Below are 15,263 nucleotides of genomic sequence, written 5' to 3'. Positions count from 1 at the left end.
GATAATCATTACGAAGACTACTGAAACCTACAAATATTGGTATGAAAAGTTACCTTTTGCTTTATATGTATACCAAACTACTGTACGAACGTCTACTGGGCAACACCTTTTTCTTTAGTCTATGGGATGGAAGCAGTCTTACCAATTGAAGTTGAGATCCCATTACTTCGAATCTTGAGAGAGGTAAAATTGGATGAATCTGAATGGATCCAAGCTCGATTTGATCAGTTGAACCTTATTGATGATAATATATTGAAAGCTATTTGCCATGGGCAAATGTATCAGAAACGGATGATGAAGTCTCATGATAAGAGAGTACATCCAAGAGAATTCCAAGAGGTTGATCTAGTACTGAAAAGATCTTGCCTATACATAAATATTTCCGTGGGAAATGGATGCCTAATTGGGAAGAACCGTATGTTGTAAAAAAGACCTTTTCCGGAGGAGCATTGATCTTGGCAGAAATTGATGGAAAAGTTCTGAGAAACCCAATAAACTCAGATTCTGTCAAGAAATATTATGCTTGAAGAAGAAAAAATGATGAAAAAGAAAAAAGGAAATGAAAAAAAATGATGAAAAAATATATAGAAAATTAGGGTCAAGATGAAAACCCGCAAAGGGCGTCTTGCAACCAAATGAAGGATTTGAGTTGAAAACCTGAAAGGGATGCTCAAATGCATGTTGATATTAGGCATCTAGCAATTAAACCTTCTTAAGAACTTGATATTTTGGGAGGAACTTTACATCTACAAGCATTCTGGCAACGTTTGAGACCTCCCAGACATAAGCTTACCTCAGTGCTCTAAATTATATCAAGTTGATTAGTTTAGAAATACTTATGCTAATAATTTGTTGAGTCATTTGAATTTTATCATTCCTATGTTTGCCATGACTTTGAATACATTTTTATATATTATTTATTCCAAGATTATCTTTTTGAAATTCAATTTCTTTTATTCAAAATTCAATTTATTCTTTCACATAAACATCCTGTAAATGGATTAACATAATCTTGAAACAAATAAAATATTTCTGGCTATTACTTTATGTTAATACTTTTAAGTGCATGGAATCTAAAGTAAGTCTTATCGACATTTGCAATCACTGTTGAAAAGCAAACAAGTTATTTTCATCATAGAGTCATTAGGAAGCAGAACAAGAGGAAATTTGTTCTCAATTGACAGATTATGAATATAGACCCTTTTCCGTGCAGCAGCACAAAATACTTCGAATCTACAAATTCTGGCTCTAATCGTATAAGTACCGTGACATTTTGGTCCAAACACCAACTGGAGCAAGTGCCACGTTCTCATAGTAGAAATAAGGAGGCCCAATAGCATCATCTGGAAGAGTTCTTTGAGTTATCTGATCTGGTTTGGTATGAACCCTAAAACCAATCATTGGATTTAAAAGATGAACTGCATGATCATCTCCATTAAGAAGCTTCTTTTCAAGCTTCCTCTTCTTCTTCATTTTCCAAAAATCATAGCCCAAGTTTCGTATTTTCTTGTAATTGGGATCATTGCATAATAACTTCCTATCTTCTACCGGAAGAAGTGCATCAGCAGCCTTAGCCATTTGAGCAGCACATATAAAATCTGTCAACTCTGCAATTGATGAATTCAGACCACATCTCTCCATAGGTATTGAAGCCTCAGCCTCTTAGTACCCCATTTTTGTCAAGTCTAACAGTTTATTCTCCTCATCAGAATCAGAATTCAGGATTTCCTCGATATCAAAAGAACTATCAATATCTGTGAAATCATCCTGAAAGATCGCTTCATAATCAGATGAGTAGTTATCAGAATCAACATGTTGCATGAGTGCAGACTTTTCAAGAACCTATACCTTTGAGTTTTGTTCTCAAGTGGTTTTGTGACTTCATAAAAAAATTCAGGCATATCTACATTCTTCAAAGATGATAGATTCTCTCTTCAAAGATGATAGATTCTCTCTCCAAAGATGATAGATTCTCTTTTCAAAGAAGAAAGATTTGTTGGATTTCTACACAATTGAAGAAAGACCGAGTTCGTCACTTTGAAATCAAATAAAGATGAACTTAACATTCATGCATCATATTTAGACATTTGTAAAATAGGGGCATTTTCATTCATTTTATCCATGTTAAATATTTGACAGGAATTTCAAAGATTTTAGCAAAGATTTGAATCCATTACTCAATGGATCAATATTTCCAAAGAAGTTCATAATGAGAAGAACTCATTAGAAAAAGGAGAACTCATCAGAAAAAGAAGAACTCATCAGAAAAAGGAAGAAGAAATTCATAATGAGAAGAATTTGTTCAAACCTTTTGTTTAAATTCATCACTCGATGGATTAGCATTGCCAGGAAGAGTTCATAATGAGAAGAACTCATCTGAAGAAGGAAGAAGAAGTTGATAATGAGAAGAACTTGTTTAACCTTTTGCTTGAATTCATCGTTCGATGGATCAACTTTTCCATAGAAAGTTCATAATGAGAAGAACTTATCTGAAGAGGAAGAAGAAGTTCATAATGAGAAGAGCTTGTTCAACCTTTGCATGACTCTATCACAGAAGTAGATAGATCAACATAAACTTTTCCAGAGAAAGTTTATAATGAGAAGAACTTATCTGAAGAGGAAGAAGAAATTCATAATGAGAAGAGCTTGTTCAACCTTTGCATGACTTTATCACAGAAGGAGATAGATCAGAATCAACTTTTCCAGAGAAAGTTCATAATGAGAAGAACGTATCTGAAGAAGAAGAAGAAGTTCATAATGAGAAGAGCTTGTTCAACCTTTGCATGATTCTATCACAAAAGGAGATAGATCAGCATTAATATTTCCAGAAATGTTCATAATGAGAAGAACTCATCTGAAGAATGAGAAGAATTTGTTCAACATTTTGTTGAATTACATCACAGATTATCATCCCCAGTGGAAAAATGGAAGAGTTCATAATAAGAAGAACTTGTTCAACATTTCCATCATAATCAAGTGAAGTCAAATGAATAAAAAACTTATTATCTTTTCATCTTTGCCATATTCTTGTTAACACAAGAATATGCAAAGAGGGGCAGCTGAAGATACTAATTTTTCATCCATTTGTTATTATTATTATTATTATTATTATTTTATTTATTTATTATTATTTTTTTATAATTATATTATTATTATTATTTTATAATTATATTATTATTATTTATTAATATTATTATTATTATTATTTACAAACCCAAAACTGGACCGGCCCAGTTACAAAAGACTAACCCAGACCGACTTAACTATAAACCCTAAACCCATTTAGGATTTGTATCAATTTCTCTAGCCACCCTCAATCATCAGCCGTTGGATCTAATAGGATCCAACGGTCCCAGATGCACCAGATGAAAACCCTAGGGTATGATCCCTAAGGCAACCACGCGGCCGTCGTTACTTCCAGAAATCATGGCCGACGCTACTGCCGATGCCACTGCTTCAACCAACTACTGTCAGGTGGTCTAACGCCTACTGTCGACACGCTTCCTCACCACTGAAGCTTCCAGTAGAGCCATTTGCCCCGCATGTCACAGCTACAAGGTGAGTCACCACATAGTTTGGTGACTCACCGAAAAACCCTCTTAGGACCAGTCCGACGAGAGCCTTATCAAGGCTATATGACCACACATGCAAAGAAAAAGAAAGCAAGACAGAGAGAACAAGAGAAAAAAAAGAAATGAAAAGATACGAGCAACCATAGACCAACAATAACCCACAACCATAAATAAAAGAGAAAAGAGGAGGAGCTTACCATCGGAGATCTCAAACGACGACGGAAACCGTAGGAAACCGAAGGTAAAACCCTCGATTTATTGTAGATCTAGAATTATCGAGGATTTTTAAGGGAAATAGAGGCCATATCCGACCCTAGGATAAGAAAAAGGTGATTTGGGGTTATTTTTCTAAATTTCGGCCACAGTGAACGGTGGTCGGCGGCGGTGGTCAGTGCCAGAGTAAGGCGGCCGGTCGGTGTCTGGTTTCCCTCCGGTGAGGGAAACCTAGAGAGAGGCGAGAGAGAAAATAGTTTTCTCTCTCTTAGAGAGAGAATAGGAAGGGAGAAATGAGAGAACCGACCAAAATGGTCGGTTAAAAGGGTTTAAATACCCCTCCCCGAACGGAGTCATTTTGGGGAGGGGTCTGTGTCTAATTTATTAAAGTTCAAACACTGTCCGCAGTCCCTTAATTTTGTAATTTTACATTATAGTCACTGGAATCAAATTTATAATCTTTTAATTCGACCTCTATATTTGTTTAATTTATAATTTAGTCTTTTACATAAAATATATATATTTTAGGAAAAAACCGATTTAGCCCTCTAATTTTATTAATTAATATTTTAATCCTGAAAGCATGTTTTAATTTATATTAATTTGATATTCAAATTTTATATAATTTTATTTTAGTCCCAAGTAAATAAATATGTAAACTAACATGTTTAATCCCTGTAAATTTAAATGATTAATTACTAATTAGGGTATTTAAGTTTTATATGTTATAATTTAATCACTACTTTCATTTAATTACTAGTTTTATTATTTTTTTATGTTAATATTATGGTTTTAATTTCATTTATTTTCCTTATTGTTTTAATTTTATATTGTTTATTTTCAGTATATTTAATTATTATTATTATTATTATTATTATTATAAATATATATATAATAAATAATATTTATATATTTTGTTTTGTTTTATATTAAATCCTATTTATAAATTTAATTTTATAAATTACTTTTAAAAATAATCATATTTTAATATATATTTATCAATATTAAGAAAGGATAGTCTTAAAGCAACTGGATGTCCATTTTCTGATATTTGTAAATAAAAATAAATATTTTACTTTTATAAATTATATATAAATCTATTTTTTATATTATTTTTAGATAAATGTTTTATTTTTATTTATTTATTTTTTAATATTAAGAAAAGAGCTGTCTTAAAGCACCTAGAAGCCATTTTCTAATATTTCTAAATAAATAAATATTTTATTTATATGTATATATAAATTAATAAATTTTCTTAAAATTATAGTAATAAATTTGAAATAAATAGGATTATAAATTAAATATATCTTCGAATTTTTAAATTTCCAATAATAGAGACAATTTATAATTAATGAGTACTAATTTTGGGCGTTATAGGGGTGCTAATCATTCCCTAAACGTAATCGACCACGAATTCATTCTTTAATAAAAATATATTTGGTTATATGCAGATCAGTTTATCTTTGAAATTATGTTTTCTTAAAAACTATTTTAAAAGATTGTTCTTAGGTATTTGACCTACATAACCCAAAAAGGTCAATGACGACTCTCAAAATATTTTATAAAATCAAAATCTTTTATTTATTCATTTTATTTTTCCCGCCAAGTAAAAATTTCGTGTCCGGCCGAAAATCGGTTACGATATAGGCTGTTTCGAGGAACACCTAGGTTGGAATAAAGCAGGTTTACCATACTTCCCAGGCGTCCTGGAAATTTCTCAATGTTCTGATCTTTCCTGTTCTGTTTCCCGTTCATTTCTATATCTGCTAAGCACACAGAAAAAAATTCCCAAATTAATTTCCAAAGTTTTCCTCCGAACAATACAAAAAGAAAACTAAAATCAGGGAAAATATCAATTGTCAAATCAATCTACTAGTTAGTTAAATGAGAGTACTAACAGAATAGAGTTTTAAGGGATGCAACAAGTATGACAGAATGTGAAAAAAAGACAACTCAAACATTCCGCAGAGTGAAAAAATAAAAGAAATATGATATTTTTCACATGTTGCATCACATCCCACGTCGCTATAAGCTCTGAAGCAAAACTGCAAACTATTCTTTATTTAAAAAAAGAAAATCAAATTTCTACTCTATTTTGACAATGATCAATGCATAAAAGCAACTGCATTTTCATTGGAAAATGAGGGGGTACAGTGCATAACAAGAAAGAGTAAGCCAGCATCTCAATTTAAGTAAGACGAAAGAACTTTGAGGTTAAAAAACTACAATATGTGGAATAAAAACTGTATAATCAAATTGGGGAGAAAAGCTTCTGAGCTGAGATTACTGCAGAGTGAAATACAATTAAATCTAGAAAAATAATTAGATTTTATTTCAAAGTTACAATTCTTTGAAAATAATACGTATTTATAATATTTTCCAAAAAAAAAAAAAGATGCGCATTTATAATTAAAGAAAAGAGATATCGGAAGAAGGAAAGTGGAGATTGCTACTTAGCTCTCCTAAGAAACTGGCATGCCGTTTCTCTTACGTTTGTAAGAAGCAGAGATTCGCTTAGACGGAGAGAGAATGAGACCTGGTGATCAAAATCTAACATCACATGAAATGCAGCCGGAGATTCGACGGAATATGACAAGAACGGCCGCAATTGGCGTCTCTGTTGTCGTCTAAAATGAAAGTTTGACGAGCTATGATTGAGACAAGTGAGTCACCAAGGCAGACAGAATGTGGGAGTGAGATATTGCCTGTTTCGAGTCCCGAAACGGTAAATATTGATGAGGATGGTCATTTTTCTTTTACATCCCCTATCTCTACTTTATTCTGAATTTAGTCCCTTTCTTTTCTTTAACCTTCCATTTATTTCCTTTCCTTTCCTAATATTTATTCAATCATAGGCTTAGGTCTTCACTAATGATTATAGCTTATATTTTCATAATGAGAAAAAACATTTTTTAATCGTTCAATTTGACACTTTTTTTTACTTAATTCTTACGATTTAATAAAAAATTGCATTTCTATTCATTTTAATAATATAAAACTCTATGTTGATCAAAACACTGAAAAATAAAGATTCAATAATTTATGTGGACAGGAACTCTCATAGAACTCTTCCTCCATGTCCTAAATTGGACCCTCTTGTAACAAAACAAAAAAAATCGATTATATTATTTTATGCGACTATTTAGTACATCATCATTGAAATAATAATAAATATTATATTTATTTATTTTAATTTTTTTAAATATTTTAAAAACAAGGAAACCTATTAAACCATAAACCAAGAAGAAAATCAAGAGAAGAAACCTGCATCGAAAATTCAAAAGCACCGATAGACATGATATTTTCTATTAAAGAAAGGCCAAGAGAAAACATTATTCAAAATACGATTAAATATAACTGAAATCTAATAAAATCAAACAACTATCGACTATAAAAATAAAACAGAAACGGCAGTGGAGTGGCTGGAAAAAGCCACCTAATTTTTTTAAAATATAACTAAGTGCATTTTTAAATAACGCCTTTTTGTTTAAATATTTAAATATATTTAGTTAATATGCGTTTAAAATTTTATTTTATTTTTTTTATTTTTAAATTTTTATCTTACGTATATTAAAATTTATTTAATAAAAGTCTATTAATCTTGCGATTTGAGAAGAAAATTTTCAGAATTTTTAGTCGTTATCATGATAGTCGTCCTGTGAGGTTCTTATGCCAAGCTTTCTCTCCCTTTTCTTTTATTTTTTTCTTCTTTTCTTCTTCTCAGTTGATGTAAACTACCTTCACCATTGTGATTTCTACTAACATCGCCTTCGAGAAACCTTCTGCGAACACTAATCCTAAACTAAAAAATTCTTGTAATGTTAAATCACACATCCAATCCATGTGATTATCTTACTTACTATACAACCCACTGAAAAACTCTACCCGTAGAGAAATTCAAATTCGTGAATGTGAAAACCTCGCTCTTTTGTGTGACCCAAACAAACAACTCATAAGATGATATATTTCGTACTTCACTATGGCTTACGATCGAACCCCAACATGAGAAGTCGAGGCTTGTTAGACCATGTCTACTTCAACCCAAGTCCTAAACATGATTCAAGAGTAGAGATTGGTCGTGACCAAATCTGATGAACCCAGATCATGCCTAATTGGAAGTAAAACCACAATTTGAATTGACAAAATTTTTACAATAATGGTCTTGGAAAAAAAATTGATGGAATAATGGTGAACCAATTTTTTTTTTGTTAAGTTTCTTGCTACAGTAATACCGGAGTCGCATTGTGATTGGCACGTGTTAGGGTGGTGTCGCATTGAATCCAGGCGTCCCCCCTTGCTCTCCGACCACCGTGCATTTTCCCTTGCTCTCGTGATCTTCAATGCGTCTTTGGTCATGTAGAATTATTATTGTAGTTTTTATGGATTTATTTTATTGTATGTTTCGAATAACCTTCGGTAATTATGATTAATAACGTAGCGTAATTCGAGAATATTGATTAGGGCCGTCTTTGTTTTGATTCACCCACTAAGATGGATGGTGTGTAATACGACTCCCATGAGTCGCAGGGAGAAAATGTGACTCCCATGAGTCGTAGGGAGTATAATGCGACTCTGATATTCATAATAAATATTCTTAAAGTAATATTATTTAAAAAAAATTATTTTTAAAAAAAATTACCATTTGAATTGATCCCAGACTTGAATTTATTCTGATCGAGATCTATATCCAATCCAACCTATTATCTGATCGTATCGATAAATATTGACTATTGATCCATTAACCGTTATCCGCTAACATGTTGACTGTTAACCCATCGACTATTAACCCAACTCTTTTAACCGTCTCATGTCGACCCAAATCAAGCCTACTCAAGCGAAGTCAACCCCATCTAAGTTGAGTTAAACTGAGTCAAGCTAAATCGAGCAGTTGATTTTAATCTTTTATATTTACTTTGACTTTTAATAATGACTTTTTTTTGTGTTTGATTTTTTTTAATCGTTTTATGATTTGGGTGTGCGTCTTCCGCCTTTCGCTTTAAATAAATGTGTATAAAAGTTTGTTCGGTGATTAAGGTATATGTGTCCTTCTCCTTGTTCTATATTAAAATTCTGTGTTGATTGAGTTATGAATGATAATAGATCGATATTTGATTTATTTATTTAGATCGTATGAGCGTGTGAATGTAATGATCATGTTACGATAACCTGAGTATATTTTGTGATGCTTTTCTTGCATGATTCTTCTAGATTTTAATCTTTTTATGATCTGTAGTAAGTATAAGATAATATTTGTTCGAATACAAATCTCAACCTTTTGACATTGAATGTTTATACCTTTAGCATTCATAGTACTCAAACCCGGACAAATATATGTTACCTTTAAAGATCACTTTAGTGATCAATGTGATTTTCTCGATTCGGTCATAACAGCTAAAGATAATTGTAGCCCCTCTCATCCAATCCTCTTTTTACGTGCCACTCTGTATTTTTATTCTCCCCTTTTTCCTTTCCCCCTCTATTTTTCTTGTTTCATTTTTCTCTTTGGTTTGATCCATCTTCAGTATACAAAATCCCCATAGACGTGGTATCATTTAACTGGGTGACTGAATTATAATATTTAAGTCTCATCATTCACAAAATACAAAATGCCTAAAGAAGTCAAAACATGGGTCTGTGGAGAGGGCTCCATCAACCTGTGCTAACTATTTTGTTTTTTTTATGGGTCTGTGGAGATGTCATTAAGTATTTACAGATCTGTTGGGTGGGGATTATTATGTGTTTTTACAAGTGCGAAAGTCATATGCTGATTCCATGGCGTGCAATGGTTCTCTTTATGAGCTGCTTATTTTCCTCTATCCAAGCATTGCCAATATCTTGTGCAATCCTAATGACATCCAAGGAAGCACCCGAGAGCCCTCTCCTGGTGAACCCAGACACATAAAGTCCAGCTTTCCCTTTCCACCCATGTGGGAATGGTGCCTTTCGGTACCCATTTTTATCAACCAATTCACCTTCCTGTTTCATTATGTCAATATTAGTCCATTTGTCTAACATGATCATAATAAAATATCTTGAAAATATAACATTTTCTCATCTGAAGCCATGACGGAACATTATTGAGGTATCCCGTAGCCAAAACAACCGACTTGATATCGAGTTTTTCGCCATTAATGAGCTCGACTTGGCCACGTGAGAAACGTTTGATCTCATGGACAACATTAATGTCACCTGATCTGATTTTCTCCAATACACCTATGTCCAATACAGGGGTTTTCCCTTTTGTGTTATTAAGTTCCAATGGACCTTTTGAAGGCCTTTTGAGTTCATATTTCTCTATGTTCCCCAGCACCAACCAGGCCAGAATCAACATGATCTTGTCAACAACCCAAAGGGGTAGCCATTTCATAATCGAAACAACCAATTTGAATGTTGATTTCCCAAAAATTTCTCTAGGCAAGACATGAACCTGTTTGTAAAAGAAAAAAAGCAGAACAAAAATCCCATTAGAATTCAATTTTCTTCAAAGTATATCAGATAATGTAACTTCTTTTTTGATGACTTACTGAGCTATGAACCACCATCGAAGGTGAAGCATTGTGGTTGTAAAGATCAAGAGAAACTTCCATGCCGGAGTTACTGCAGCCGACGACAAACACTTTCTGCCCCTTAAATTTCTCACCATACTTATATTCATGAGCATGGATAACTTTACCACCAAACTCAAACAATCCTTTAATATTAGGTATCACAGACTCGGTATTTTTGCCAGTGGCCACAATAAGCCAGCGACAAATGTATTCAAACTCGGTCTTGTTTGAGCCAACAGTCTTGACCCTCCAAAAGTCACTGGTCTCATTGTACCTAGCCGACTGCACGCACTCATTGAACTTCAGGTTGATGTCGAAATACTTAGCGTATGACTCAATGTATTCAATGATCTGTCTCTTTGTTGGGTACTCGGGGTAGTCCTTTGGGAAAGGTAGTTTGGGTAGTTGGCAGAATTGTTTTGGAAGGTGAAGCCTTAGCCTGTCGTAGGTGCATTTTTGCCATAAAGATGCAATACAATGAACTCTTTTGAGGATAACAAAGGGCACCCTTGTTTTTTTTTCAGATAAGTAGCTGCTGCGGCTAGCCCCGATGGTTCGGCACCAACGACGATCGAACCATTTACCAAGGTCCATTTAGGCTCAAAGAAATCTTGTTCTTCATCAACAAGATGGAATAGATTGTCGATTGTCTAAGATTAAGATTGTCTCAACACCAAAAGAAGACGATGGTTTTTGAGAAGATAATTGATTGTTGTTGTTGTTGTTGGTATGGAGAAGAGGATTGGATGGGGGCTGCTTAAATAAGGGAGATTATATGAATGGATCATGTGATAAAACATTAAAGAATTTAATGCATTTAAAAAGAGGGCCACTCTCAAATCATAAGGCAATTGTTACCGTTTGTTATCTTATGAAATAGTTAAATAGATTTAAAATTAGGACATATTTTTAACTTATAATACTAAGGAAAAATCAGTTTGTCATATCTTTGGAGATGGTCTTCGAAAATTTTTGAACCTTCGTCAGATTAGATTCACCGGAATTGTTAGTTCTCCACTAGTCAAGGTCTTTGGATAAGCTTTTTCATCTATCAAAACATCTGATTAGTCTACAGCCCCTAAATATAGGCTCCTAGTCGACTTCAACACATAAACAAGACTTCTGACAGGCTTATATGATGCATTTAGAACGAAATCCTAAATCTGATTATCATATCTACCTATCTTATTGACCTACGAATAGTTATGATTACGCTACAACTAACATATACATCAAAGCCACTATAAATACCTCCTATTAAGACTGATAAGGAGGTAAAATCAGTTTATTATATTTATAAGGATGTTAATTGAAATTTTTTGAATCTTTGTTAGATCAGATTCACTGAAATTGTTAGTTCTCCACTAGTCACGGTCTTTGGATAGATTTCTTAATCTACCAGAACTTTCGACTAGTCTACACTCCCTAAATACAAGTTCTTAATCGACTTCAACACAGAGACAAGACTTCTAACATATTTACGTGATGCATCGAACGGAATTATAAATCTGATTATCATATGTACATAGCTTGTTGACCTATGAATAGTCATGGTCAGCCTACGACTAACACATAATAAATTACCATTATAAATACCTCCTATTAAGACTGATATTAAGAGTGAATCTATATTTTCTTTTTCCTCTTATATTATAATCAACACAGTTAAATTAACCAAAGGTAAAATAGAGAGATTTAGGAAGCAAAGAAAATGACATTACATCCTCTTATGATTAGACTTGTTTCATGGAAGATGTATGTCAAAGTGGTAGAGAGAGGGTGCTAAGTAGGTTGCAGGCGATTTACCCAAGTGGAATGGACGACTGAAGTTGGTTTTACAGTGTCCCCACACCCGAGCCTTAGGATTACAATTTGTAAGGTTGTTTCCCATCACAAAATCACTTTCTGCCGACATTGCGACATTTGTTCAATTAGGGACAAATCGAATAGAGCAATTAAAGATAATTCCTCTTTAAAAAATTTAAATTATCATATATTTTTAAAAAAATTATATTTTTATTAATAAATTATTTTTATCCTCCAAAATTTTATAAATTTATCCATTATTTGAATTTTAAAAATTTATCCCTAACATTATGTGTATGTTCCTGTCTAATCGCACTTGCACAAAAATCTGCTCAATTTCCTTTGGGATTATAATGATGGTGTGAGATTTGACCATTTTTTAGGTTTAGTTTTTTTTCCATTCTACGTTGATGGAATGTGTCAGTTGAAGTACAAAGTTGATGATTACTATTATGAAATATATAAGCTAGAAATTAGCAATGAGGATGTAACGCCCCGAATCATGGGTTACTAGTTCGGGCTAACTTGATAAGGCCTTATGATAAATCCATCAACATTGTGGGAAGTCATAAAACAAGTGGGCTTTGGATTTGGGCTTCATAGGGCCCAATAACATTGTGGATAACCACTCATTTGAATCAAAAACTGAAATCTCTTAATTTTTTGGTGATGTAATAAGTAGGGGAAGCACCAAAATAGGTCATTCAACTCCCTCACCTTTTCCCACACTTATTTTGTTTCTTCCTCTTTTCTCCATCTTCTTCCATACTAAGACACTTGAAAAAGGTTCAAGTTTTGAGACCTTTTATGCCTTGCTCAACAATATCAAGGTAAGAAACTTAATCTCCTCTTTCCAAGCTTCAGTTCAAGTCCTCCTTTGTAAGTTTTAGTCATGGTATCCAAAATATGGGTTTTAGTGGGGTTTAGAATCTCATAGTAAATATGCTCGTTTTTAGGAACTTCAACCTTAGAAAGTGTTTTTAACACCTTTCCAAGCTCCCAAACATATTAGTAATCCATATATTTAATTATTGTCTAGTGAGAGAAGTTGGAGAAAACTCCAAGTGTAAGGGAAAGGAAAAACTCATCCTTGGTTGAGTTTAAGGAACTCCCAACAGCTTAGTACTCAAGGTAACTCATTTCTAACTCAACTCTATTCCAATGTAGATCACTAGGTGAGTTTGTTATCTTGCATGAGTTATGAAGCATGTTCATGGTAGATTCAACACTTAGGTGTTTTTCAACATGTTATGGCCTTATTATGACCCATATTATCAGACATAACACTCTAATAACCTTTAAGGACCTCAGTAGGACATTTAGGAGTGTTGGCGAGGAATTCTCATGCTCAAAACAATGTATTTCTTACCACGAGTATCAGTACTGGGAGAACAATACCGATATTGTTATTCAAATGTTAAAAATATAAGAGTTTTAGGCTAGAAGTATCGATACTCATGCAATGAGTATTGATATTGTAGGTGAGAAATCGATACTCATAGGGTGGTATCGATACAAGTTCACTTAGTAGATTCCAATAGCCATTTTTGGTATCGATACTTATGGGGGTATCAATACCAAGGGTAGTGTATTGATACTCCCAATAAGGGTATCGATACTTGGGCATTTTTTAAAATCATCAAAGCCAGAATTGGTTTTTGATACTCAGGAAAGTATTGATACTCAACCTAGAGTATCGATTCCAGCCCCTTTCTATCAGTTTTCAATAAGTCAGTAGTATCGATACCCATGAAAATTTTTGGGTAAGAAACCCAAGAGTCTTAAGGATAGAATTGAGGGACCCAATAACATTAGAATGCCATGAAATAAAAATACAAGTGAGAATAAAAATAAACTCAGAACAACTAGAAACATTAACAGCTAAGATGACATATAACTAGCCTTATTTGACACACGGGACACAGTCAAGACACCCAAGTTAATTTTGTAGATATGATTATATCCTAGTTAGTGCCAAGACACTTAGCTGCCAGTTGGGCGCAGAGGCCCCAAGACTCGACAAAGTAAGTTGGTTGGGTGTACATTTCTGATGTAGTTTTGAATCTTAGCCTAAATACCCAAGGATATTCAGGAAGGCTAGGAGGTGTGTGAGCTGCGAAATGTAGAACTTTTAGCCACGTCATGATGCCTACCTCAGCATGCCATATCAAAATTTCATCACATTTTCATACCTATTCCTTTTGCATCCACATCTAGTCAATGCATGTAGTATATTACATTTATTAGTGAGGCACTTAACTCGTAAGCTTAACATTCGAAATGTGTTTCCGTACGTCGATTTAAAAGAAAATTTTGGGTTAACTACTTCGGTGGTCCCATGTGACATTCTAATATATGGATCTTCAAGTCAAACTGGATGGTAGTGTTACATTTAGTGGTATTGGAGTGTCAAGTTTAGTTGTTCCTAGAACTCGCGGGTTAGATTCAGTCATCTTCCATGTGTATACATGCCTCTAGATAGTCAAGAGTTCTGTAAAGATTTTAATAATGATAATAACCTCTATTTCTTTCTAATTTCAGATAAAACCTATGGTAGATGACCCGCCATATAGTCAGATGGTAGAGATGAGAGCCATACCTCGTTAGCAGTTGATACCAATGACGAGTTCATCCTGAATACACACCAACAAGATGTACTAGTAGATGCAAATGTCGAGAAGATGATATTCTTTGTAGATATGAGCTTGATACTAAAGTAAATCGTCAGGGCCATACCTAGTACCTCAAATGTATCACCTCCCCCACCAACACCTTCAGCCCAGCCTGTAACAGTACCCATGAGTCTCTGGTAGAGAGGCTTCCTAGATACAAGACCAATAACTTTCATGGTTCAGGGGATGGCAATCCCATAGAAGAAGACCGATGGCTTAGGGAGACTCCACCCTTAGACAATTGTACCTTACCCCAGAGGGAAAGCTCAAGTGCATCACCGCCTTGCTCAAGGGTAATACCATTGAATGGTGGGAGATGATTAAGCTGTCATTTGAGCTAGAGAGGCCGTCATAGAAGGTGTTCTTATATGAGTTCAGACAAAAATACATCGAAAAGTATTAAGCCGATGATTTGAGGGAGCAATTCCTACATCCAACTCAAGGGGATCATA

General features: G+C 33.7%; 1 pseudogene; it reads right to left on the bottom strand.

The window, feature by feature from the left end:
* Positions 1 to 9,542: 9,542 nt before the first annotated feature.
* LOC120204327 lies at positions 9,543 to 14,987 on the bottom strand (annotated as a pseudogene).
* Positions 14,988 to 15,263: the final 276 nt, after the last annotated feature.

Source organism: Hibiscus syriacus, unplaced genomic scaffold (genome assembly GCF_006381635.1).
Source record: "Hibiscus syriacus cultivar Baekdansim isolate YM2019G1 unplaced genomic scaffold, ASM638163v2 tig00010860_pilon, whole genome shotgun sequence".
NCBI classification, from domain to species: Eukaryota; Viridiplantae; Streptophyta; class Magnoliopsida; order Malvales; family Malvaceae; genus Hibiscus; species Hibiscus syriacus.
This window is presented reverse-complemented; position numbering and strand designations above follow the sequence as displayed.